The sequence below is a fragment of the Odocoileus virginianus genome, chromosome 30 (assembly GCF_023699985.2).
Source record: "Odocoileus virginianus isolate 20LAN1187 ecotype Illinois chromosome 30, Ovbor_1.2, whole genome shotgun sequence".
Taxonomy (NCBI): domain Eukaryota; kingdom Metazoa; phylum Chordata; class Mammalia; order Artiodactyla; family Cervidae; genus Odocoileus; species Odocoileus virginianus.
Window position 1 is genome coordinate 24,805,092 of NC_069703.1, and position 26,876 is coordinate 24,831,967.

General features: G+C 39.6%; 1 pseudogene; it reads right to left on the bottom strand.

Moving 5' to 3' along the window:
- Window positions 1-26,617, bottom strand: part of LOC110148666 (small ribosomal subunit protein uS9-like) — a 123,372-nt pseudogene extending 96,755 nt beyond the window's left edge.
- Window positions 26,618-26,876: the final 259 nt, after the last annotated feature.

Below are 26,876 nucleotides of genomic sequence, written 5' to 3' on the forward strand. Positions count from 1 at the left end.
GTAGATAACTGAAACCCACACCACATGGGAGAAGTTAAGGGTATGCAGTCCATAAGCATGTAGACCCCAGACCAGCGAAACCAGAAGGTTGATGATGCTGACTCCATTTACCTCACCACGAACCAATCATCAGAATGTTCATGAACTGGTCACACGCTCTTTGAACCATTATGATAAATCATCTCATTACCCCCTCTTGATTAGGGCACAATTTTGAGGACTTTAGCCTGCTCTGTCCCCCTTTGCCCAGCAAAGCAATAAAGCTGTTCTTTTCTGTTTCACCCTAAACTCTGTCTCCAATAATTAATTAGGCGTTGGTGTACATAGTAACAAGACAGCATGTGACCCCATTTGCAAAAAAAAATGCATGGGAGATGATTTTAAAAGAACTTTTAAGATTGTCATAAGGATATAGCATATGTTTTAATTTGTTAAGTGTACAACACATTATTGTTCACTATACGTTTAATGTTGTAAGGAAAATTCAGGGACTTTGCAGGCAGTAAATTTCAAGACAATAATGAAAGAAAAAAAACGGTCTTGGTGTTTGGTTGTTAATTTTATGCTTTTCAGGAGAGTCTATTAGCCTAGAACACAGTCTTTTGGTGGTCCCTAAGGCTCAAAAATAGATGTGAGCCTTTAACAAAAAGTATCTACTTCAGGGTTTGAGATCCTGTGCCTCTGTGATATCTGCTTGTCACAAGAAACCGAGGATAACATTTTCCTATTTCCATTTTGTTGTGAAATTCTTTGCACTTGATTTTCATGTTATATACACTATTATAATATTTAGATATTCAAAGCTAAAAAGATTTGCTCACTTGGCTCAGGTGGTAGCATATGTAGAATTTAAAAAAAAAAAAAAAGAGGCATTCTGACCTTTGGTTGAACAGAAAAACTTAAAATGCTATTGTTACAGTGTGGCATGGGGAAAGCATGATTTAAATGTAAATCTTTTATCTCCAAAGCCATAAAAGACTATGCCTTGGAGGTATGAGAAAATGCAAGCTCTAATGTAGAGCATACAAAAAAAAAAAAAAAAATTAAAACATTCAGCATGGCACCAAATCTGCTTTTCTGAACTGCATTTTGCTCATAAACTACTTAGAGTCTATACTGTTGTATTTAATTTCAAATGAACTGTTATTTAACCATTTAGTCTTCGGCTTCTTGACTTCTGGTTCTAAAACTCAAGACATCTCACTCCCTGTGAACCCCACCATTCTCCTCCCTCTAACCTCCAAACTTCCGATGTGCATTTCAGCCTGCAGAGTGAAGCCCCTCATGGGCAGATCTAACCCCCTGAAAGCTCTCCAGCCAGCCTCCCACCTCCCTGAGTTGTTCAGATAGCCAGGGAGGACAATGTCAGTGAGGAAGGTCATTTCTCCGTTTTTATTTCCTTGACCTGCCCCATGGCTTTGAGAGAGAAGAAACACAACCCTGTAATTTGGACTAAGCCATAGGTAGGACTGGATTTATGACAGGTTTGTATATGGGCTACAGATTGGGCACAGCTAGAAGTGAGAATCCTGCCCAGATTCTGCTCACCGTTTTCCATATGGCTCGATCAGTGCTAATCCTACCTTTCCAAGGCCAAGTATATGCTCCCTTTTAGGAATATCCTGCCGTTCCCTCGTGTTTTCACTGCCTGCTGGCTTATCTACTCCTGGCACCAGTTTCCCAGACTATTTTCTCTGATACCACATGCAGAGCAGGCAGAAGTCTTCTCTCTGTGCCACCAAAAGAAATGAATGTCTTGTGCAGCCCCAACTGGAATATTTCACTTGGGTCCAAGTTCTCTGGGAACAATCTGAACTAGAAACCATCTCTTTTGTGTTCTCAGAACTGGCAAATAATAGACACCTGATAAGTTTTTCAGTAAATAAATGAGTATATTTCGCATCCTTCTGAATCTGAAACTTTAACCCTTTGTATAACTTGGACTTTGCATAACTTATGTCTCCTGTTCCTTCTACCAGGAATCCCCTAGGATACTATATCTTCTTCCAACTTCCCTCACACCCCAGTTAGATCTGGCCCCTTGTTGTAAGTGCTGAGGGCATCCAGTGTTTTCCTTCTCAGCCTTAGTGCAACTAATTAAGTGATGATGCACAAAAGTGAACATTTATTGTTCTCCCAGCTAGACTATATGCCTTTGAGAACAAAGAATCACATTTAGCTCATTTCTCACTGTATTTACAACACCAAGATGATGTGTGATTATATAAAAGGCATCTATTATATTTGTCAGATGAAAGACAGAGAATCAACCAATGATTTTCAAAGTGTATGTATGTTTGCTAGGCTTCCTGGTTTGTCTAAGATATCGTTAGTTACTTTTTCAAAACTGTCTTTGAATTCCTCCTAAATCTCCACTCTCAGCTTTGAATGTCTTTCTATGAATGTTTTTGTCTGCTCAGAGTCCTTTATTGGGATGCTATAATAAAACATTCATGTATATACCTTCAGGATGATCTTAATACATTGCCCACATAAAACTTTTCCCTGCATTCTGTTCTCATGACAATTAAATATAGCCCAAGTTTTCCTGTGTCCCTAAAATATACAATAATATGCATCACAATTAGTCTTTCATCTCACACTGTAAGACCATTAACCTTGTGAATTGGGCAGTACCATCCCATTCTGCAGTTAAGGAATCTCAGATTCTGGCATACACAGCTGAAGAGTTATTGATTCACTCTGAACTATACTGCAGGTCTCAAAGTACAACATCATAATTTCTTCCTATAATAATTCCTTCCATAATTCCTTCCTTTTTTCTGTTCAAGCAATCACAGTCCTTGGCCAGATGTTGATTATTTCCAACTGAATTTAAGAAACCTTTTCATTTCTAGAATGCTTTTTATAGATCTTTTTCATTTCTTCTCTCATTGTATCTAAATGGTGGTGGTGGTTTATTTGCTAAGTCGTGTCGGACTCTTGCAATCCCATGGACTTAACCTGCCAGGCTCCTCTGTCCATGGGATTCTCCAAGCAAGAATACTTGAGTGGGTTGCCATTTCCTTCTCTATGTATCTAAATACTAGAGCTTTAAAGAGCTTCCATGGTCATATTATGAGAACTTTAAAGAGGGAATCCCCCAAAGCCAAACAGATCACCAAAATTATTGACTATCAAATATGATGAATAGATAATAATATCCTTAATATAATAAATGCACAGTAAAACTGAAGGCAATTAACTCTTGGATTAATTTCCACCCACAAAGGTTCCCTGCTCTGGACTGACCTATAGAGAGGACTGCTGATTTCAAAATCACCTTAAAACAATGCTCAAGAGGAAAAACTACACTCACATGAGAACAAAATGATGACATCAGAAGTAGACCATGTGCCCAAGACCCTCAACCTGATTCGTATGATCCTTTATAATGTTTTCTTGACTTCTTGGAACTCTGCATATGAATCAAATGATTTTCTATCATAGATATGATCCTATGCTAGTTTTAAAAATCAATCCAATTGATGGGTTTGTGCAAATTACCTGTGTCTAGCACTTTCTGGGTTATCTTGGTGGATTTCACCACTCCAAGCCTTTAATTGGTTGACTCTTAGGAAATTTAATTTAAAAGAGAAAAAAAGATACAGTCGTGTTCAGGTCACTATTGATATTATAAGATAAGATTCTGTCACCGTATCAATTAATAATACCTGCTCTGATCTTGGTCATAAATATAAATTTTCCTCTATTACTCAAGATCAATCAGAGCAACAAACAAAATTTCAACCAAGTAATAAAACCTCCCACAATTATGGGATGGACTTATGTAGTTAACATCAGGCTATTGTAATTTAAATTTAAAGGCTTCTCTATACTGGGAACAATTAAATCATCTCCCTGGTGGCCCTTTTCCTGCAATGCAGGAAACCAGGGTTCGATCCCTGGGATGGGAAAATTCCCTGGAGAAGGAAATGACAACCCACTCCAGTATTCTTGCCTGGAGAATTCCATGGACAGAGGAGCCATGGAGAGTCCATGGGGTTGCAAAGAGTCAGACACGACTGAGCAGCTAACATTGACTGACACTGATCCTTAATACATAAAGAGTATATAAGAAAATATGAAAATTTTAAAGTTTATAATTGAAGAAAAGATGTGAGACTGTAAATATCTAACAAGAGGAGGAACACAATAGGTCAGTAAACACAAAGGGAAAAATTCCTTATTGTGGGCAATCAGAGAAATTAAAGTAAAATGAGAGAATGTGATGTTGTTTTTTTGTTCTTGTGTTGTTTTAGTGATTGCAGTTAATGTTCAGTATGTCTTATGAGTACTTTCCTATTATTTTCAGTCAGATAACCACTATTTTCAGCAACTTATATCAGCAGTCATGAAAACGTCTATATCTTACAACTTCATAAGCAAAGGACAGGGAAGTCTGATGCGATGCAGTCCATGGGTTTGCAAAGAGTTGGACACAACTTAGTGACTGAATAAAAACAACTTCATATGTTCAAAAATGAATATGGTCATCTTCCCTCATAGTGACTAAATTCTAAAGCTACATATTATGTAAATTCTGTATTTAAGATTACTAAATTTGCCATTCAATTTTTCTCTAACTTGAAATGTAATTCTTAAATCCTGCATTTAAAATTACTAAATTTGCCATCCCATTCTCCTCTAACCTGAAATATAACTCTTCAGTGATTAAATGTTTTCCTGAGACTACAAGCAATAAAATAATACAGAAAACCCAGGAGAAAAAAAATACAACTTCATAATCCTTCTTTTAGGTATCTAGAATAAAAAGATTACTATAAATTTAAAGGCAAAAATTTATATAAAATTTATATAAAACACATATAAAAATGTTTTTCACTATGCCTGGATTAGACCCTAGACTGAAAAAAGACTGAAAATTTACTATGGATTAGATAATAATATGATATCAAAATTAAAGTTTCAAATTTTAAAGATTGTTTTGTCATTATGTAGGAGAAAGTTTTTGTCTTTAGGAAATACAGACAGTGTTTTGATATAAAAGCAGAGTTCATTCTGAAACAATTCAGAAAAAAATGAAAGCATGTTTGAATATGCATGTGTGTGTGAGAGAGAGGAAGAAAGGAAGGATAAAGCTGGATAAAAGTTATAAGGAGTTCCTTATGCTTGCAACTTTATTTGTCTAAGTTTGAGATTATATTAGAATAAAAAATAAGAAAACATTATCTTCAATGTGTTATTTGAAAAGCGAGAAAAAAATCGAAACAGCCTGCATGTTAAAAAAAAGAAAAAAGGCTAATTCAGTTACAATATAGTTGCATGATGGAAAATAAAGAAACTATAAAATGCTTACAAAAAATTAAGAAGGGAAGAATACTGCAAAAACAATATAAATTATTGATTGCTAATGGGATTACTAATGATTTTTATTTATGTTATACTGTTTCTTATTTTCCATATATTTAAAGTGATGTGCATTAGTGTTATTTTTACAAAGGAAGATTTCAATTTCTAGTCTTCTTTTTCCTTGTTTATTATCTTTTTATTTATTCGCTAGAAAAGAATAAATCGCTCACCTTGTCCTATAAAACCTTTCACTAGAAAAGCAAGATCAGGGTCCAATGATGTCATAAAATCCTATGTCTGGATATCATTATGCTTCTTATGCTCATTCAAATGTATTCTCTCTCTTTATGTTGTAAGCTTGCAAAGTGGGAAAATAAACAGTCTTCTGTCGCTTCTAACAGGTCAGTATCACGTGGACTATGCTGCTTCTTGATAATGGTGTTGTTTTCCATTCTGGACCCTTGATATGTAGAATATTGGAGCACTGCCTTGGAGGCTAGGAAAACCTGTTTGAAACTTGACCACTTGACCTGGAGGAAATTTTTAAGTCCCTCTTAGCTTTAGTTTCATTATCCATAAAATTGGAATGCCAGTATTTACCCTCTAGGGTCACTGTAAAGACTAAATGGGATAACGTATGTAGAGAAAGTTCCCTAGTACATCCTCAACTTGTGAGACATTAATGTGACTATTGCTTTCTTCTCTTGATTTTCTAATCCTGGAAGGTTGACAAGGAATTTTTCTTGCAATCCTGCAGGATAGGTAAAGAAGAACCTGGATTTCCAAAACCTTCACCCTGACTCTGAGTTTTCAGTCACTAAAGACTAGAAAGAACACAAATTAGGAAACTACAGTGTAATTATATTAATCCCCTTCAAGGTCCATTGAGTCATGTTTTTCCATGAGCTTCAAAACCATTCACCCACCTCTAAAGGAAGAGTGAGAATCCCATTCAAAAATGCCTGAAGCGTACAGTGATCAGACACAGTCATAGGCTATGTGTGACATAATGATTAATGCCACAAGGGTTTTGCTTTCAAATATCTCAAATCCTGATGGCAGAGAGAATGAGGGAAAATGGCAGCTTGAGTTCAGTGCAAGTAAGTTCTATTAGGAACATGGTGGGTCTTCCAATCCAGATGTGGGAAACCAAAGCAAAGTGGGCTTCATAGGCAAGGACCTCAGCTGACATTGTTGAGATGCAGGCATACCTGGCAGCCAGGTGCAAAAAGGCTTCCAGGCACACAGAGCAGCACAAACAGGCAGGAGGCTTTTGAGGAATTGCAAGGGATTGTGGGAAGGGATGGGAGAGGTGGAACATGAAGGGAAACCTGAGGCCAGCAAGGAAAGCTGCAGATTTTATGAGGAGACACTGGAAAGCTCAGAGCAGATAATGCAACATTTCACCTTAGAAAGAATGTGTTACAGGATCTGGGAGGATAAAAAACAAGGACATAGTGGACTATAAAAACCCATAGAACCATTTTAGGGGAGGGAACATGTAAAAGAGGAAATGAGGCTGAATTTCACCAGATAAAATAAGACCTCATTAATTTATACCCTGGTTGCTCAGGGAACTTTCCTGGTGCCTCAGACGGCAAAGCTTCTGCCTACAATGCAGGAGAACTGGATTCAATTCCTGGGTCAGGACGATCTCCTGGATAAGGAAATGGCAATCCACTCCAGTATTCTTGCCTGGAAAATCCCATGGACTGAGGCACCTGGTAGGCTACAGTCCATGGATTCGCAAAGAGTTGGACATGACTAAGCGACTTCACTTTCAGTTTACTCAGTGACAAAGAATCTTCCTGCCAATGCAAGAGACACTGCTTCAATCCCTGGGTGCAGAAACTCACTTGAGAAAGAAATGGCAACCCACTGCTGCCTTGCAAGCCAGCAGAGAGCCTGGCTAGGCCACAGTCCACGGGGTCAGATAAGACTCTGACACATCTTAGTGATTCAGTTCAGTTCAGTTCAGTCACTCAGTTGTGTCCGACACTTTGCTACACCATGAACCACAGCACATCAGGCCTCCCTGTCCATCACCAACTCCTGGAGTTTACTCAAACTCAAGTCCATTGAGTCAATGATGTCATCCAACCATCTCATCCTCTGTCGTCCCCTTCTCCTCCCACCTTCAGTCTTTCCAAGAATCAGGGTTTTTTCAAATTAGTCAGTTCTTTGCATCAGATGGCCAAAGCATTGGAGTTTTAGCTTCAGAATCAGTCCTTCCAATGAATATTCAGGACTGATTTCCTTTAGGATGGACAGGTTGGATCTCCTTGCAGTCCAATGGACTCTCAAGAATCTTCTCCAACACCACAGTTCGAAAGCATCAATTCTTTGGTACTCAGCTTTCTTTATACTCCAACTGTCTCATCCATATTGAGTACTGGAAAAATCATAGCTTTGACTAGACGGACCTTTGTTGACAAAGTAATGTCTCTGCTTTTTAATACGCTGTCTAGGTTGGCCATAACTTTTCTTCCAAGGAGTAAGAATCTTTTAATTTCTGCAATCATCATCTACAGTGAGTTTGGAGCCCAAAAAAATAAAGTCTGTCACTGTTTCCCCATTCTAGATGCCATGATTTTAGTTTTCTGAATGTTGAGCTTTCAGCCAACTTTTTCACTCTTCTCTTTCAATTTCATCAAGAGGCTCTCTAGTTCTTCACTTTCTGCCATAAGGGGGGTGTCATCTGCATATCTGAGGTTATTGATATTTCTCCTGGCAATCTTGATTCCAGCTTGTGCTTCCTTCGGCCAGGCATTTCTCATGATGTATTCTGAATATAAGTTAAATAAGAGGGGTGACAATATGAAGCCTTGATACCCCTTTTCCTATGTGCAACCAGTCCGTGGTTCCATGTCCAGTTCTAAGTGTTACTTCCTGACCTGCATACAGATTCCTCAGGAGCCAGATCATGTGGTCTGGTATTCCTATCTCTTTCAGAATTTTCCACAGTTTGTTGTGATCCACATAGTCAAAGGTTTTGGCAGAGTCAATAAAGAAGAAGTAGATGTTTTTCTGGAACTCTCTTGCCTTTTTGATGATCTAGTGGATGTTGGCAATTAGATCTCTGGTTCCTCTGTGTTTTCTAAAACCAGCCTGAACATTTGGAAGTTCATAGTTCATATACTGTTGAAGCCTGGCTTAAAGATTTTTGAGCATTACTTTACTAGAATGTGGGGTGAGTGGAATTGTGCAATAGTTTGAGCATTCTTTGGCATTGCCTTTCTTTGGGATTGGAATGAAAACTGACCTTTTCCAGTCTTGTGGCCACTGCTGAGCTTTCCAAATTTGCTGACATATTGAGTGCAGCACTTTCACAGCATCATCTTTTAGGATTTGAAATAGTTCAACTGGAATTCCATCACCTCTACTAGCTTTGTTCATAGTGATGCTTTCTAAGGCCCACTTGACTTCACATTCCGGGATGTCTGGCTCTAGGTGAGTGTGAGTGATCACACCATCATGATTATCTGGATCGTGAAGATCTTTTTCGTATAGTTTTGTATAGTTTTGCTGTGTTTTCTTGCCACCTCTTCTTAATATCTTCTGCTTCTGTTAGGTCCATACCATTTCTGTCCTTTATTGAGCCCATCTTTGAGTGAAACATTCCCTGCTGCTGCTGCTGCCGCTGTCACTTCAGTCATGTCCAACTCTGTGCGACCCCAGATGGCAGCCCACTCCCCCGCCCCTGGGATTCTCCAGGCAATAACACCGGAGAGGGTTGTCAGTTCCTTCTCCAATGCATGAAAATGAAAAGTGAAAGTGAAGTCGCTCAGTCGTGTCCGACTCTTAGCGACCCCATGGACCACAGCCTACCAGGTTCCTCTATCCATGGGATTTTCCAGGCAAGAGTACTGGAGTGGGGTGCCATTGCCTTCCCCTGAAATGTTCCCTAGGTATCTCTAATTTTCTTGAAGCGATCACTAGTCTTTCCCATCCTACTGTTTTCTTCTATTTCTTTGTACTGATCCCTGAGGATGGCTTTCTTATCTCTCCGTGCCATTCTTTGGAACTCTGCATTCAAATCGGTATATCTTTCCTTTTCTCCTTTGCTTTTCACTTCTCTTCTTTCCTCAGCTATTTGTAAGGCCTCCTCAGACAGCTATTTTGCTTTTTTGCATTTTTTTCTTCTTGGGGATGGTCTTGATCTCTGTCTTCTGTATAATGTCATGAAACTCCATTCATATTTCGTCAGGCATTCTGTCAGATCTAATCCCTTAACTTTATTTATCATTTCTACTCTAAGGGATTTGGTTTATTTAGGTCATACCTGAATGGTTTAATGATGTTCCCTACTTTCTTCAACTTCAGTCTGAATTTGGCAATAAGGAGTTCATGATCTGAGCCATAGTCCGCTCCCGGTCTTGTTTTTGCTGACTGTATAGAGCTTCTCCATCTTTGGCTGCAAAGAATATAATCAATCTGATTTTGGTGTTGACTATCTGATGATGTCCATATGTAGAGTCTTCTCTTGTGCTGTTGGAAGAGGGTATTTGCTATGCCCAGTGCGTTTTCTTGGCAAAACTCTTTTAGCCTTTGCCCTGCTTCATTCTGTACTCCAAGGACAAATTTGCCTGTTATTCCAGGTGTTTCTTGACTTCCTACTTTTGCATTCTAGTCCCCTATAATGAAAAGGACATCTTTATTGGGTGTTAGTTCTAGAAAGTCTTGTAGGTCTTCATAGAACCATTCAACTTCAGCTTCTTCAGCATTACTGGTTGAGGTATAGACTTGGATTACCATGATATTGAATGGCTTGCCTTGGAAACGAACAGAGATCATTCTATCATTTTTGAGATTGCATCCAAGTACTGCATTTCGGACTCTTTAGTTGATTTTTATGGTGACTCCATTTATTATAAGGGATTCTTGCCCACAGTAATAGATATAGTAGTCATCTGAGTTAAATTCACCCATTCCAGTCCATTTTAGTTTGCTGATTCCTGAAATGTCAACATTCACTCTTGCCATCTCCTGTTTGACCACTTCCAATTTGCCTTGATTCATGGACCTAACATTTCAGGTTCCTATGCAATGTTGCTCTTTACAGCATTGGACCTTGCTTCCATCACAAGTTACATCCACAACTGGGTGCTGTTTTTGCTTTGGTTCCATCTCTTCATTCTTTCTGAAGTTATTTCTCCACTGATCTCCAGTAGCATATTGTGCACCTACCAGCCTGGGAGTTCATCTTTCAGTGTCCTATCTTTTTGCTTTTTCATACTATTCATGGGATTCTCAAGGCAAGAATACAGAAGTGGTTTGCCAATCCCTTCTCCAGTGGACCACATTTTGTCAGAACTCTCCACCATGACCCGTCCATCTTGGGTGGCCCTAGACAGCATGGCTCATAGTTTCATTGAGTTAGACAAGGCTGTGGTCCATGTGATTAGATTGATTAGTTTTCTGTGATTGTGGTTTTCAGTCTGTCTGCCCTCTGATGGAGAAGGATAAGAGGCTTATGGAAGCTTCCTGATGGGAGAGACTGACTGAGGAGGAAACTGGGTCTTGTTCTGATGGGTGGGTCCATGTTCAGTAAGTCTTTAACCCAATTTTCTGTTGATGGGTGGAGCTGTGTTCTCTTCTTGCTATTTACCTGGAGCCAAACTATTGTGGCTCGGAGGTTAAAGTGTCTGCCTGGAATGTGGGAGACTCTGGTTCAATCCCTGAGTTGGGAAGATCCCCTGGAGAAGGAAATGGCAACCCACTCCAGTACTCTTGCCTGGAGAATCCCATGGAGGGAGGAGTCTGGTAGGCTACAGTCCATGGGGTTGCAAAGAGTCAGACACGACTGAGCGACTTCACTTCACAAACTATTGTGGAGGTAATGAAGATAATGGCGACCTCCTTCAAAAGGTCCCATGCATGTACTGCTAATCTCAGTGCCCCCAACCCTGCAGCAGGCCACCACCAACCCATACCTCCACTAGAGACTCCTGGACACTCACAGGCAAGTCTGTGTCAGTCTCTTGTGTGGTCACTGCTTTTTCTCCTGGGTCCCAGTGCACACAAGGTTCTGTGTATGCCCTCCAACAGTCTATTTCCCAGTCCTGTGTAAGTTCTGGCAGCTCTGTGGTGGGGTTAATGACGACCTCCTCCAAGAGGGCTTATGCCATACCCAGGTCTGCTGCACCCAGAGCCCCTGCCCCTGTGGCAGGCCATTGCCAACCTGTATCTCCACAGGAGACCCTCAAATACAGTTCTGTCTCAGGCTCTGTGGGGTCCCTCGGTCGTGGTGTGCACAAGATTTGTTTGAGCTCTCTGAGTGTCTCTGGCAGGAATGGGGTTTGACTCTAAATGCAAACTCACCCCTCCTGCCTCCTAGCATTTAGACAACAACAACAAGCTAAGAAAATTGGTGTCAGTCAATGTTGGTTGAACTAAAATTTACCTTTGCAAAAATAAACAAACAAAAAAGTATTTCAAGCAAGGTATTACTGTGCAAACCAGATTGCTGTGAGCTGGTTTTTAAAGAATGAACTCTTTTCCTGGTTTCGTTGAACTAGTAGAGTATATACTTACTTATCAAAAATGTCCCTGGATCATTCCAAATGAGTATTTTGTATTCATTAACACAGATGTGGTAGTTCAGTGATCTTAAAATTTAAAAAAAACTTCATTAAAAATAAGAAAAACTAACACTTTAGAAATTAGACTGGACTCTCTCCAATACACGGATTTACTCTCCAAGCTTTAACTGATTTGCTAACTGAGGTTAGCAAGCAATTTTGGAATTGTGTAATCAAAATCTAAATCGATCTTAATAGTCTCAAAGAATTAATATGTCTGCTACAACGTGAGCAATTTATTCCCTTCACACCAGTAGATTCTGGTTCAGTGATTATTAAATTCTGGATTATTTGTAGGAAAAACATTCTATGAACAAGGTTGTCTTTTACATTTGCCTGTTTTGTTTGATTCTGTTTATTTTCATTGGGTCTCTTCCATCCATAGTAAGTCATTCATTTCTCAAATACGGGGCACAGCTATGTGCCCACACTGTGCTATTCATTGCTAAGTCATGGACGACCAAGTCTCCTTCAAAGGGATCATCATCTGGTGAGGAATATTGGGGCATAAACAAACCCCGATTAAGTGATACAATAAATCCCATTGTGGGAGTTTACTTCTGGGGTGATAGGAATACAGAAGGGCAAGAACCTAACTGTCCAGAGGGTTAGTTTAGGCAAGGTTCCCCTAGAGAACTGACCAAGCAGCTTGATGAAACATTTGAGCAGATTTCTTCTGCATTTTTAGGCAGAAGGAATGAAGACATGAAATTACATTTAATATGTGAGAAAGTATGACTAGTTGAAATGGACAGAAATGTTTTATGGGGAAAAGATACGAGGGGAAAGGATAGCAATGCCAGTGAGACATCTAGAAAGGAGTTTCTCATTCCAGGCTGAGTGTCTTGTGCTCGACTTACTTGCTCAGTTGTGTCCGACTCTTTGCGACCCGATGGACTGTAGCCCATCAGGCTTCTCTGTCCATGGGGATTCTTCAGGCAAGAATACTGGAGTGGGTTGCCATGCCCTCTTCTAGGGGATCTTCCCAACCCAGGGATTGAACCCAGGTCTCCTGCATTACAGGAGGATTCTTTACCATCTTATTCATCTAGGCAGTTATTAATGCATCTCTTCCCTGATGGCTAGGTAGTAAAGAATCTGTCTGCTCATACAGGAGATGCAGGTTTGATTCTTGGGTCAGGAAGACTTCCTGGAGAAGAAACTGGCAATCCACTACAGTATTCTTGCCAGGGAAATTCTACGGACAGAGGAGCCTGGCAGGCTACGGTCTATGGAGTCACAGAGTCAGACACAACTGAGTACATGCACACACACACACACACACACACATTAATTTCACTCTGACTGCCCATTTCTCCAGCCTTGGAAACTTGTTTATTTCAGTCCCATCATTCCCAGGAGATGCTGACCTCTTGACCAAATGACAGAAAAAGGATAGATTCTAGGATTCCCAGAAGTGAAGCCTGATGTCTTTTCTCATATAGTTTACTGGTTAATGAAATTATGCTCAGCATATCAGCTTTCATTACTTTGTATAGACCACTCTATGGACACTTAGATAAGAATTAAAAAAGGGAACTGAAATTACATATCAATCATTTTAATTACACACACACACACACACACATATACAATGAGCCAACATAATTTTAAAATATGAGGCAATGTGGTGGAAAACCCTATCCAAAATTGTGCATGTGCCTGCATGTATGTGTGTGCACATGTCCATGTGCTAACTTTCTTTTGCACCCCCCAATCATTTAAACAGAAATAGTGTTTTTGAGATGCATTACTCCTAAAGAAAGATATTATCCCAAAAGTAAGATACTAACCACAAATATGCAGGGACTAGCAGTTTTTGAAAACTTGATTTAAATATCAAGAGCAAATAATGGAAGACTTGGAGCAAATAATTTATGTCATAAATCTCAGAGTGGGGAAGAAGTTAAGATAATGCAAGAGTTATTTCCTGGCCACCCCATGAAGGAGTTGAATCTTCTCACGGAAGAGAGAGGGAGGGAGAGAGAAAGCAGAGAAAAGAGCCTAGTGTGGGGCTCCTGGGGTGGGATTTCTGCCTGAGGCTGTGTCCCAGGGGCATCAAAGAAGACTGAAAATTTGTGTGTGGGGTAGCAGAAGAAATTTAGCCAGAGAAAAAGAAATTTTCTTAGAAAAGTCACACCCTTCTTAGAAAGCCAAGCCCTTCTCCTATAGAGAACAGAGAAGCTGACAGGGCAGACCTAACTGAAGGAGGGCCTGAGAGTCTCCAATTATTCCATGGCCATAGAGCAGTAGTTTTTTGCACCTCCAGGAGGGATCCAGAAGAATCTGGAAGACCCAGGATTAGTTGACACTTATATTGGGACCAGAAGGACACAGTGTTTCAACTCAATATATGTGGCCACAGCAGAAGGAGCAGTGACCAGCTGAAGCCACACAAGTAAATGGTGATGACCCCATTTCTTTTTTTTTTTCATTTATTAGTTGGAGGCTAATTATTTTACAATACTGTAGTGGTTTTTGCCATATATTGACATGAATCAGCCACGGATTTACATGTGTTCCCCATCCTGAACCCCCCTCCCACCTCCCTCCCCATTCCATCCCTCTGGGTCATCCCAGTGCACCAGCCCTGAGCACTTGTCTCATGCATCCAACCTGGACTGGCGATCTGTTTCACACTTGATAATATTCATGTTTCGATGCTGTTCTTTCAGATCGTCCCACCCTCACCTTCTCCCATAGAGTCCAAAAGTCTGTTCTGTACATCTGTGTCTCTTTTTCTGCCTTGCATATAGGGTTATCGTTACCATCTTTCTAAATTCCATATATATGCATTAGTATACTATATTGGTGTTTATCTTTCTGGCTTACTTCAGTCTGTATAATGGGCTCCAGTTTTATCCATCTCATTAGAACTGATTTAAATGAATTCTTTTTAATGGCTGAGTAATATTCCATTGTGTGTATGTACAACAACTTTCTTATCCATTCATCTGCTGATGGGCATCTAGGTTGCTTCCATGTCCTGGCTATTAATTTAAATGATGACATTTAAGCTATTTCTGCTTAAATGATTTGCAGGGTTGGGGGTGAGCAAAAGAAAGTGAACACATGGACATGCACACACACATACACGCAAGCATGTGCACAATTTTGGATAGGTTTTCCCACCACATTTCCTACAGGACTGGCTACCTGAAAGAGGGTTGGCAGGTTGAAAGATGTACATGGACCAATAGAAGCCTTGCCTCAACCAAGAAGCATGAGGTCGAGGGAGAAGGGATTGAATTGACTAGGTAACTAACCCAAAGTGAGTGACTTTTAAATCCCAGCTGATTGACTGATGTTGATTTGGCAAAACTGTGTTCTCCAATACAACAAAACGGGCCTCTTGAGCTTGGTAGACCTCAGTAATTTAGAAATAAATTATATTTTGTGCACCTGAATTCATAACTGCACAATTTCTCTTGAGGTCACATGTATTCTATCTTCAAGGAGGCAAGTTGAACACCCAAAGAGGTCTCTTCTAAACTACAAAATATCAAAAAAACTTAGCTGATAGATGTAAAATCAATGCAGAGAGCTTTGCCTTGGTTGCCAGTCATGAAATACTGTGAAATGAATGGGTCTGTATTGAAATCTAACCAACAAGCTTAAGTTTATTGGCACTTTCCTATAATTCTCTTAAAATTAGATTCACATGTAAGGTGGAAACAAAATAGAGATCTTCAGTTGTTTCTTGAGGAAAGTTGATTCCCCTCCAATCCCTCCTTCTAGATGGGAGAAAATTGGGGGAGTTGGAGTACATGGACACTTGGTTCTATTGTTGCCATAGGGGATCTGGGTGGAATATTCTTTGCCCCAGCTATGTGAGGAGTCCGCTATAAATATGACTTCCTAATGGCCATATCCATGATGCCCCTCATTACAAAACCTTGAATGACACTAGTGAGAAGTGCTGCAGGTAGAGAAGTGTCAGTCCTGTCTTAAAGGACAAGTAAAATATACAGTGATCCTAGAGGTCCTTTCAATCACACTTTTATAATAAGCCCAACTACTGACACCCTTTTGAGGTATAAAAAATCTACGTTTGTTACCCAACATCCAATGTGCCATACAGGAAAATTCTATTCCACACTCTAAATATCTGAGATGTAGGCTTAATGCCAAGAAGAAAAAAAAGTTGTCAAAAAACCTCACATTACCCTGAACTGTACTGTAAAGAAACCAGGTTGGATAGTTGGCTCTAGAAACTTTTTTTTTCCAGTGTAGTCTTTGTGTTTAACTGGAAAAAACAAAATTGATCTCTACAAGTCGGGACATAGAAATAAGTGTGTGATTACTAATTATACACTTAGGGGTTTATTCTCCCCAAGATACACATGCCCAACTCACACCAAAATTAATCTGAATTGCATTCACACGTGGAAGGGAAAATGGGCTCCCTGGCCGTAACTGTAAAAGTCATGAAATTCGCTTACAAGCCCATGTTGCCTCTTAATAATACTCCAATACTGAAGCTCAAGTTTGTTACGGAGCAAAGACTCAATACAACTATTCACTGTGAAGCCTTCCCAGGAAAAGGCCCCAGTGTGTATTGAATATTTTAATATTTTCTTAGAAATGATTAGTTTTTTAATTACTTTAAGTAGGGGGAAAACAACCCTTCCAAAATTATTCAGGGAAAGAGTAAGTTATAACCCTTTGGATTTGGAGGTAGAACTAGAGCATGGGTAGAAACAGGAGTTTGAAAAACCCTTCATTTTGCCCTTCACTTTTCAAGCACATTGAATCATATATTTCTTAATGAATGAAATAATATCAACAGACTGGTTCCAAATAGGAAAAGGAGTATGTCAAGGCTGTATATTGTCACCCTGCTTATTTAACGTATATGAAGAATACATCATGAGGAATGCTGGGCTGGATAAAGCACAAGCTGGAATCAAGATTGCTGGGAGAAATATCAATAACCTCAGATATGCAGATGACACCACCCTTATGGCAGAGAGTGAAGGTGAACTAAAAAGCCTCTTGATGAAAGTGAAAGAGAAGAGTGAAAAAGTTGGCTTAAAGCTCAACATTCAGAAAACTAAGATCATGGCATCTGGTTCCATCACTTCAAGGGAAATAGATGGGGAGACAGTGGAAACAGTGTCAGACTTTATTTTTGGGGGCTCCAAAATCACTGCAGATGGTGATTGCAGCCATGAAATTAAAAGACGCTTACTCCTTGGAAGGAATATGATGACCAACCTAGATAGCATATTAAAAAGCAGAGACATTACTTTGCCAACAAAGGTCCATCTGGTCAAGGCTATGGTTTTTCCAGTGGTCATGTATGGATGTGACAGTTGGACTGTGAGGAAAGCTGAAAGCTGAAAAATTGATTCTTTTGAACTGTGGTGTTGGAGAAGACTCTTGAGAGTCCCTTGGACTGCAAGGAGATCCAACCAGTCCATCCTAAAGGAGATCAGCCCTGAGTGTTCATTGGAAGGACTCATGTTGAAGCTGAAACTCCAATACTTTGATCACCTCATGCGAAGAGTTGACTCATTGGAAAAGACCCTGATGCTGGGAGGGATTGGGGACAGAAGGAGAAGGGGATGACAGAGGATGAGATGGCTGGATGGCATCACCGACTCAATGGACATGAGTTTGGGTAAATTCCGGGAGTTGGTGATGGACAGGGAGGCCTGGCGTGCTGCAATTCATGAGGTTGCAAAGAGTCGGACATGACTGAGCGACTGAACTGAACTGAACTGAAAGAGTAAGGGGTGAGACTGTTGCTTGCCATTATTAATAATGGAGAGTTGGAGGGTAAAAACAATAGAAAGAAGGAGACTCATGCTGTACTTTTTAAAATAGAAACCTAAATTGCCACTTATTGTACTTAAGCATATTTTTAACTTAATTATTTTCTGCTTGTAGTTTAATACTCATTGGAGAGAAATTAAAAAATACAAGGAAAAAAATAAAGCTCGCTCTTAAACTCCACCACCCAGACACTATCAATGTTCGTATTTTGTAGTTTTTTACTATTTTCATTGATATGCTTTATTTTATGAAGGTAGAATTTGGAATCTGCCATTCTGTATTGCTCTTTTATGACATTTAACATGCATTTTAAAATTCTATTAAACAAGCTGTGAAAACATTATTTTAAACAATTTGATCATTAGAAGCATTATCCTAACCTCTCTCTTTTTGTACTATAAATAGACAATAGACTGAAACATTTGCTTTTGTATTAACTTTATATCAATTATCTGAGTATACTCCTATATGTGAGGCCATTTTTATAGGTTTTCTCATTTTTTTAAACTATTTTTAACAAATAATGCAAGGGCCTGGTGAGATGGTAGAAAACACTGTGACAATTCAATCTCCCTACTACCTTTTGTCCCCAGTTGTCTTCCTCAGAGACAGATTCACTACCAGTTTCTTTTACATATTTTCAGAAAGATTATAGCATGAAACTCTATTTTAAAGATTTTTGGTACATTTTCATTGGCTTTTTCTCCAGCACAATTCTTGACATTAATGGTGCCAAGAATGAAGTCAAGTGGGTATAGAATTGAATGGTGATGGATTGCAGTAGCTACTGGTTCTATTTTCCTTTCTGTTTCCTCTTCTTGGAGGAAACAAACAAAAGCCAAGGACCAAAGACAGGTCGATCATAGTAACCTCACCCTTCCCAGCATTGAAATAGTTTCAAGCATCATCACCCAAAGGCAATGAGGGACCCTGATGGCTTTAATTTAATATACTTTTTTGGCAGTTATTCTTTTTTGCCAGTAGTTCTCTTTTTTTTAATTTTTATTGGACTATAGTTGCTTTATAATGTTGGGTTAGTTTCTCCTGTACAGTAAAGTGAATTAGCTGTACTATGTATATATTGCCTCTTTTTTTTGGATTTCTTTCCCATTTGGGTCACCACAGAGTGTTGAGTTCCCTGTGCCATACAGTAGGTTCTCATTAGTTATCTGTTATATACACAGTATCAATAGTGTGTATATGTCAATCTCCCAATGCATCCCTCCCCACCTTTGGTATCCATACATTTGTTCCCTACATCTGTGTCTCTTTTTCTGCTTTGTAAAAAAAGATCATCTATACCAATCTTTTTAGATTTCACACATTATGTGTTAATACATGATATTTGTTTTTCTCTTTATCATTTACTTCACTCTGTTTGACAGTCTATAGGTCCATCCACATCTTTACAAATGATCCAATTTCATTCCTTTTCATGACTGAGTAATATCCCATTACAGGCTTCCCTGGTGGCTCAGTGGTAAAAAATCCACCTTCCAATGCAGGAGATGCAGGTTTGATCCCTGGGTCAGGTTTGATTCCCTGGAGAAGGAAATGGCAACCCACTCCAGTATTCTTGCCCAGAGAATCCCATAAACAGAGGAGACTGGAGGGCTGCAGTCTATGGGGTTTCAAAAGAGTTGGACACTACTTACCAACTAAACAAGGACAATAGCATTTCATTGTATACATTTACCACATCTTCTGATGGCTATTATGTATTGTGATGGGGAAGGTGGACTTGGCTTCTTGCTGGCACACTCCCCTGCAAGGTAGCATTCCTGGTGCAGCTTATGGAAAGAATGAAGCCAAGTCAGAAGAAGCAGAACTCAGAAAGAGAAGACAGCCCTGAGCGGCATCACGTGAATACCTACCTCTACCGGGTGTGATGGTCAGTTACTAAAGTGAGTGAATCCACTTGATTTTTTAAACTAGTTGGAGGTGTGAGTTAGTCACTTGCAAGTGAAAGAGACTTGATTTCTACAATAAGAGATGCCCTTTTCATGTGTAAATACAACTGACCAGCAGTGAAAGGAACCCATATAGCAACCCTGACGTCAGAGAAAAATACATCTAGAGAGAAGCTCCCAGGAGGACAATCTCTGTGAAACAACATACAGACTCTCACCAGATTTGGGAAATCAAAGCAAAATATACCACAAATGCTATGCTGTGCATCTGGTGTGTGCAGGTATTTGTGCAGAAAAGAAGATGGGAGAGTCCTTATAGACACCTGATCCAGTGCAGCCTGCAAGGTAAAACTATATAGATTCTGTGCTTTCAAGTAAGCCATATCTAGATTATTATTTTGAGTTTTGTGGGGTTTTTTTTTTTTTTCACTTTACCTGAATTAGAGAAAGAACGTAGAGTAACTGAGCTCCAGTAACATATTTAAATATAATTCAAACCAGGCTTGAATTAGAAGGTGGGGTGTATCCATTTCTGGCATCTAAACTGGTTCTTCCTGAAATTTGCACTTGGAGGACAGAACCAGCACAGCGCTCATTTATCTGCAGATGATGTGAACAGCCCTTGTCCTTAGAAATGGGTTATAATGGACTGAATAGGGACAATCAACTCAGCTTAACAACAGATTAACATATCTGCATGCACAAGCATGCTTACACACTCATGCACACCCCTGAGCACATACACATGGATGCTCACACACTTGCACTCATAAATATGCCAGACTTGACAAGTCCATCGGCCACCTTTGTGATAATGGCCCTCACTGTGGGAGAGGAAGAAAAAAAACTGGAGTCCAGCCTTAAGCTTCCAGAGTTTCATTTGAACTTGCATTTACACTACCAAAGAAGGAAAATGAAAAATGTGCTGGCACTTTGTCATTTCCTGACAATTAGTATTTGTAACAAATCCCCAGGTAATTTGGACTCATTAATGCTCAAATGCTCATCATCTATTTGCTCTCTTTAGTGGAGCAATTGAGGGTTGGAAGATCTAAAAATGCTTCCCACCCTCCCACATCTCCACATTCTGTCTTTTTGATATGAATTGTAGGAGCAAAGTAAACAGAGGGCTCTGTTAGAATTTCCCTTTTTACAAATGAGCCATAAAATTGTCCATTAATCAGTCTTTGCTCCCAGGGGCCAGTTTGCATTGTGAAGGTTTCCTTTCCTTTTCTGATTCCCACTTTGTTGAAGAGATTACTCAAAAGAAAGGGAAAAAAAAATCACACAGCAATAAGCTCAAAGAATAAGCTTAAGAAAACCAGTTTTTTTTTTTTAATAAGCAGCCTTTGGCCTGAGCCAGATTCTCATCATTCAGTGCCATTCAAAACTTTAAAATTTACTCTACCCACTTCAGACTTTTAAAAATATAAAATAGTCTTCCCCTTCCCAGAGGATACAGTTCTTCTACTTACTCCTACAGATACTATATGTAGGTCTTTAGCTCCATAAAAAGACCACTCTGGATGTCTGGGGCAAGAATCCACGAGCACAGATATAAGGAAAACTTGAAAGAATTCACTCTGTATTTGGCATTTCAGGGATTTCTCCAACTTAACTGCTGCACAAGGTGTCAGTTCTGGCAGTTCTTGCATTTATCTTTAGGGTATTTCCTTAAAGAGACAGAAGAGGAAATACAGCTCAAGCTTGGAACTGTTGGAGAGAAGTGGCAGGGGGTATGCCTTTTGGCTGCAGCATCCTCCTTGGTAAAGAATCTGCCTGCAGTGCAGGAGACCTGGGTTCCCAGGTTTGATCCCAGGGTCAGCAAGATGCCCTGAAGAAGAAAATGGCAACCCACTCCAGTATTCTTCCCTGGGAAATCCCATGGACAGGAGAGCCTGGCAAGCCACAGTCCATGGGGCTGCAAGAGAGCTAGACATGACTTAGCCACTAAACAATAAGAACTACCTCATTGGGCAGCTGCTTACATAGATCAACCTGCCCACCTATATTTTCCCAGTGAACCAGATTTCTTACCTTCAGCAAAACTCCTCCCAAATACAGACACTCCACAAGTATTGTCAATACATAAGCTATTTAAAAATATTTATTTGTCATTCATTGTAAGTATGATAACAAAAGAAAGAGATTGTGTAAAAACTGACTTGAATGGGACTGGAACAAAAGCATTTTCTTTGTTTGGCTTGGGACTGCTGCCTTTTGTTAGCCTCTGAACCTTCCCTGTCCCTCTTTCTCTAGTTTTCCATTTGTATTTTGTCCTCTATTTACACTAAGCATAAAACTTCCATAAGCTGTCTTAAGGGATTTCTTTATTTTTCTTTACCATTTTTTTTTCCCCAAGCTGAACTGTTTGTCTAACCTGGGGGGTTTAGGAGGGAACAGAATAGCCATCAAATTTTTTATTTCTAAAGCACAGTCACCCTGAGGTTAACTTGGAAGCCAAACAGTATTAAAGTTTGTCTCACAAATGTTGGAACTAAATGCTGCAGTGTGCAGTACCCTGTGTAAAATAGAGCTATTTCACATAGAGAGACCCCTTGTTGATCTGGGAGGAGGCATCTGAGTGTGACTAACCAGGAGAACCCCTCCTTTGGTCATTAATGCTGTTTGGGTATCACTCTTGGTAAATTAAATACATTGGTCTGAATTGATGAATTGTTCCATAAATCTTCTTCTGAGAAAGTAGATGGGCCTCATAATCATTCGTCTTTGTGAGAACTCCTCCAATAACATTGCACTTATGCACATAAAATTCCGGAACGTCTGGACTTGTATTTGAAGTGACTCACTCACACCTAGTGAACCATTCCTCCCCTTCAGAGACGACAGAAGTGTGAGTTCTTTGAATCATTGATTTCCTTCGTACAAACATGTTGGATTTTGCTAACATACCTTAAGACTTTATTAGCCTACCTGACTTTATATGTCCTACAGGCTTTGGCAGTTTTGCACATTTAATTGAAACACATTGGCTTCCATAAAAGGAACTTGCTTAAATCAGAAAGGAATTTCTCATAATCTCTCTGATATTAACACTTGGACGTTTGACAGTACCTGCTGCATCCCGCGGTGCTGAATTTATGCAGCTTGGGCCTGACTTAGCGTCTGTTTCAGTCAAGCTGCAGGAAATCTCTTGGCTGTCCTGTGGATGGGGAGGAAGGTCAGGTGGGGCGGGGACTGAATGCTGAGCCCAAACTGGAAGCCAAAACGACCTTCATTATACCTATTTTCATTGGCTCCTGCATCACCCAGGAAAATCATCCTGGAAAAGCAGTAGATGAAAGACCAGCTTCTGTGCCAAGTTTCCTGCTGTGTCTGCCCAGACCTCACCAACATAGATGGGTTACAGGGTTAAGTGACTTAACCCTGACTTACCTCTTGGCTAGCCAACTACTGCTGGGATCCACTGTGAGGCAAATCACACCCCCTTCCTTGGAAACAAATGATGCATTTCAGGAATAACATTTGCAACCCTGCCTCATCCTCTGGCAGGACACTTGAAGCCAGAAGAGATCCCTGCTAGGACAATGTGGTTGGTTTGGAGTAGGTGAAAATCTCAGATAATCCTCATTCCCCATGTAGCTGTTGTACTAATTCTTTCCTTATTGACCTCCACGGGGAGCAGCAAGGTTGTTCTTGAACAGCAAGGCACGGTTGCAAGCTTACTCACACTTCAGTCAGCTGTACAAGGAAGCGAGTGCCTCCACGTCTCTGTCAGGGCACTAATCTTTCACAAAGCCATCCACATGCATGGAGAAGATGGGAGGATCACCCCAGATGTGGTGCAAGTCAGCAATTCATGCTGTTTCTTCAAGCACTGGATAAATGTTCAGTTTTTCAAGTTTCTTTTCATCCTCACAGTCCTTTCCAAGAGGAGGCCTGGTCTTTGGTGAAGGGGGCTGTGTAGGGTCACATTGGGTTCAGACTGCTGATGGGAGATGGCTGAGGGACTCTCAGTCTGATACTCTCCCCTACCATTGGAACACGGTCAACCCACTGGCCCTGGAAGACTTGATCACACTTCTGCTCAACCCAGTGCCTCCAGGTGAGGCTGTGGGTCTCACACCATCCTTGGACCAGGTGGTCAGGACCTAGGGCCTCAGCCACTTCTCCTCACTACAGCTCTCTCACTGGCAAGTTCATCAGAAAACACCAGAGCATGTAGGAGTTACTATATACCTTCCTCAGAAGATTCTGAGAGCACAGCTCAATCCCTGCTTCCCTCTAACCTTGTGGATTCAGATGAAGCTGCCTCTGGCTAAAATGGTGGCAGGGACCAATCTGAGTTTAAAGCACTGACAATTTTTTTTTTTTTTAGAAGCCAGAGTTTATTTCTACTTAAATACTCAAACTTTCAGATGGTTAAAAGATCCCAAGATATCTGAGTTTAATTATAATATCAAAGCCAGGTGCTGGCTGTGGCTGTCTCTGTTTTGAAATCTTTAGGATGACTCTGAGCATTTTGATGACTCACTGATTCTTCTGGTCCAAGAGTGGTGTTTTCTGAGTTTCCTTGTCATCCATACAAAACCATCCCTCCACTGGTGAGAACAAAAACAATGCCAGAAGCAGTAATTGTCATTGAGAAGAAGGAAGGTAAATGACCAGAGAAGATATAATTCTGAAGAGCGAACTGTTTAATCTGGTATAGAACAAACAGATGAACTTGTAGAATTTGTGTTGAAACCCTTTTAGCTTTATTCTTTGATATCAGGTCTACTGACCACAAACTTGAGTAGCTGGGATCGTAAAAGGTCTTATATGATTAAATGAATATCCTTGACAACAGTCAAACACCCTTCAAGATGTGGTTCACATCTTTTGAACCACTGCATGTGTGCTAAGCCACTTCTGCCAGGCTCCTCTGTCCATGGGATTCTCCAGGCAAGAATACTGGAATGGGTTGCATGCCCTCCTCCAGGGGATCTTCTCAACCCAGGGATTGAACTGGGGTCTCCTGCATTGCAGGCAGATTCTTTACCAGCTGAGCTACCATGGAAGCCTAATACAAATTTTTTAAAGAGATGAAACATCTGAAGCATTGTCAATTTTGAGGGCTTTCTTTAAGAGGAAAAAAAAAAGAGGAAGAAGAGGGGAGGAGGGATAAGGATGCAGTATTATGAATACAAGATTAGGTACAAAGATTAATATTAAGTGAAAAATAAAAAAGTACAAAATTTTTAATGCTGAAAATTATCATAAACATTTTAAGAACCAAGAAAATATAATATTTGTGTTACTTTGTTGTCTGGTGCCCATCTATAAGATTTTTCCCCAGTACTTAGATTGTATCTTTTTTTATTGCTTTTTCAAATGGTAATCATTTTTATTATATTTCATAGAGAGAATGAAAATATGAATTTAAGCCTACTATGACAAAATTTGTAGTATTGATAGTTTAAAAAGTGAAATTCATCATTAAAATATCTCATTGAGAATGCCATTTAAGTTTGTGAGATTATGTATTGCCAAATTTCTTTTATGTATGAAAGCTTAATGTTCCAACATTTCAAACTGCCTTACTCAATGACTTATCTTAAATACTTCTTAACTGACACTCTCTAACACTCTCTAACCCAGTTTGCTGTTTATTTCATGCAGTAGTGGAATATCTGAATTTTGAAAATGAAAGTGTTAGTTGCTTGTTTGTGTCAGACTCTTTCCAACTCCATGGACTGTAGTCCACAAGGCTCTTCTGTCCCTGGGAATTCTCCAGGCAAGAATACTGGAGTGAGCAGCCATTCCTTTCTTCAGGGGATCTTCCTGACCCAGAAATCAAACTTAGGTCTCCTGAATTACAAACTGATTCTTTACCATCTGAGCCACCAGGGAAGCCTATTGGATCATTAAAAAAATGGGAAAATAATTTCATTGTATGATTCTTTTATAATTATATATGCTGCATCATTGACTGAATTCCTGTCAGGATAGAATTTTAATTTTTTGCATATGTATCAATAAAGATTGAATCCTCTATTAAAATTTTACATAAATGATAATAGAGAATTTTTTTTTCCTTTACAGACTAACTTCCAGTCCTGTACCTTTCACATCCTGTTTTACCTGTAGGATCCCTACTGAGAACCAAGATATAAAAATTTTCTGTCTCTACGTTATGGTATCACAATAGCAGGTGTGTCAGTGAATTAAAACCATGGCTGTAATGCAGGATATTTGCATAAACATGCCTTCACAAGAAATGTCTGTGACTTTCTAAATATATTCCACTAACACCAAAGCAGCACTTCCCAAGTCAACTTGGGAAGGCCCTGTAGATCAAGTTTCATTAACTTCACCATAAATTCAGCTTTTGGTAGAGCTAGCAAGGTGAATCATTTCAAACAACAGTGTTCCAAGGGTGGAGAGGCGTTGGAAGCAATCTTGTTAGAGTATGGACAATATAAAGAAGGATTTGAAAACTATGCTAAGACTGATCAAAAGATAGTCTGCATTTTATTATTACCATGAACCAGACATTCTAACCAATGCCAATGATTAAAATATTCCTTCCCTCTAAAAAATGATTATTCTAAGTCCAAAACAAGTGTTGTAATAATTATCGTTTTTTAATAATATGTCTGTAAAGTTCAAATTAGTACATTTTTATTATACATCTTTTCACAAACTTGGAAATTTATTTGTAGGAGTATAAATTATACAGTGAGTTACCAAAACAGATTCAACTACAAATATTCCTACTAGACGTCTCTATTTAGAGATTTATTAAACATCTAAACCAAAGATTTTCAAATATGAATACCATATTTTCACCTCCAAATCTGCTCCATCCACAGTCTTCCTCATCTCATTGATGGCAATGCCATCCTTCCAATAGCTCCAGTCAAAAGTCTTGAATGCATTCTCGGCTCTTCTCTCTACTTCCCGCATCCAACCATCAGATCCTGATGGCTCTACCTGTTAAAATGCATCCAGAATCCAACCTTCTCTGATTCCACCATGACTCTAATATGAGTCCCCACCATCACTCACCTGGACTACTCTAGAAGATTCCATTCCGATCTCCCATCATTGGATTCTGGTCTCCCACCATTGTTATCAGCCATTGGACCCTATGGTTAGCAGTCAGAGAGACCTCTTAAAATCATATACCAGATTACATCTCATTTCTTCTCAAAACCTTCTACTGACTCCCCACTTCTCTCAAAAGTAAAAATGTTTACAATGATTTCACCAGGTGTAGGTCTTCTCCTAAAACTTTGCATAAATTAAAGAAAGGTGCACAAATTGGAAAAATGATATATAAAATCTTTGT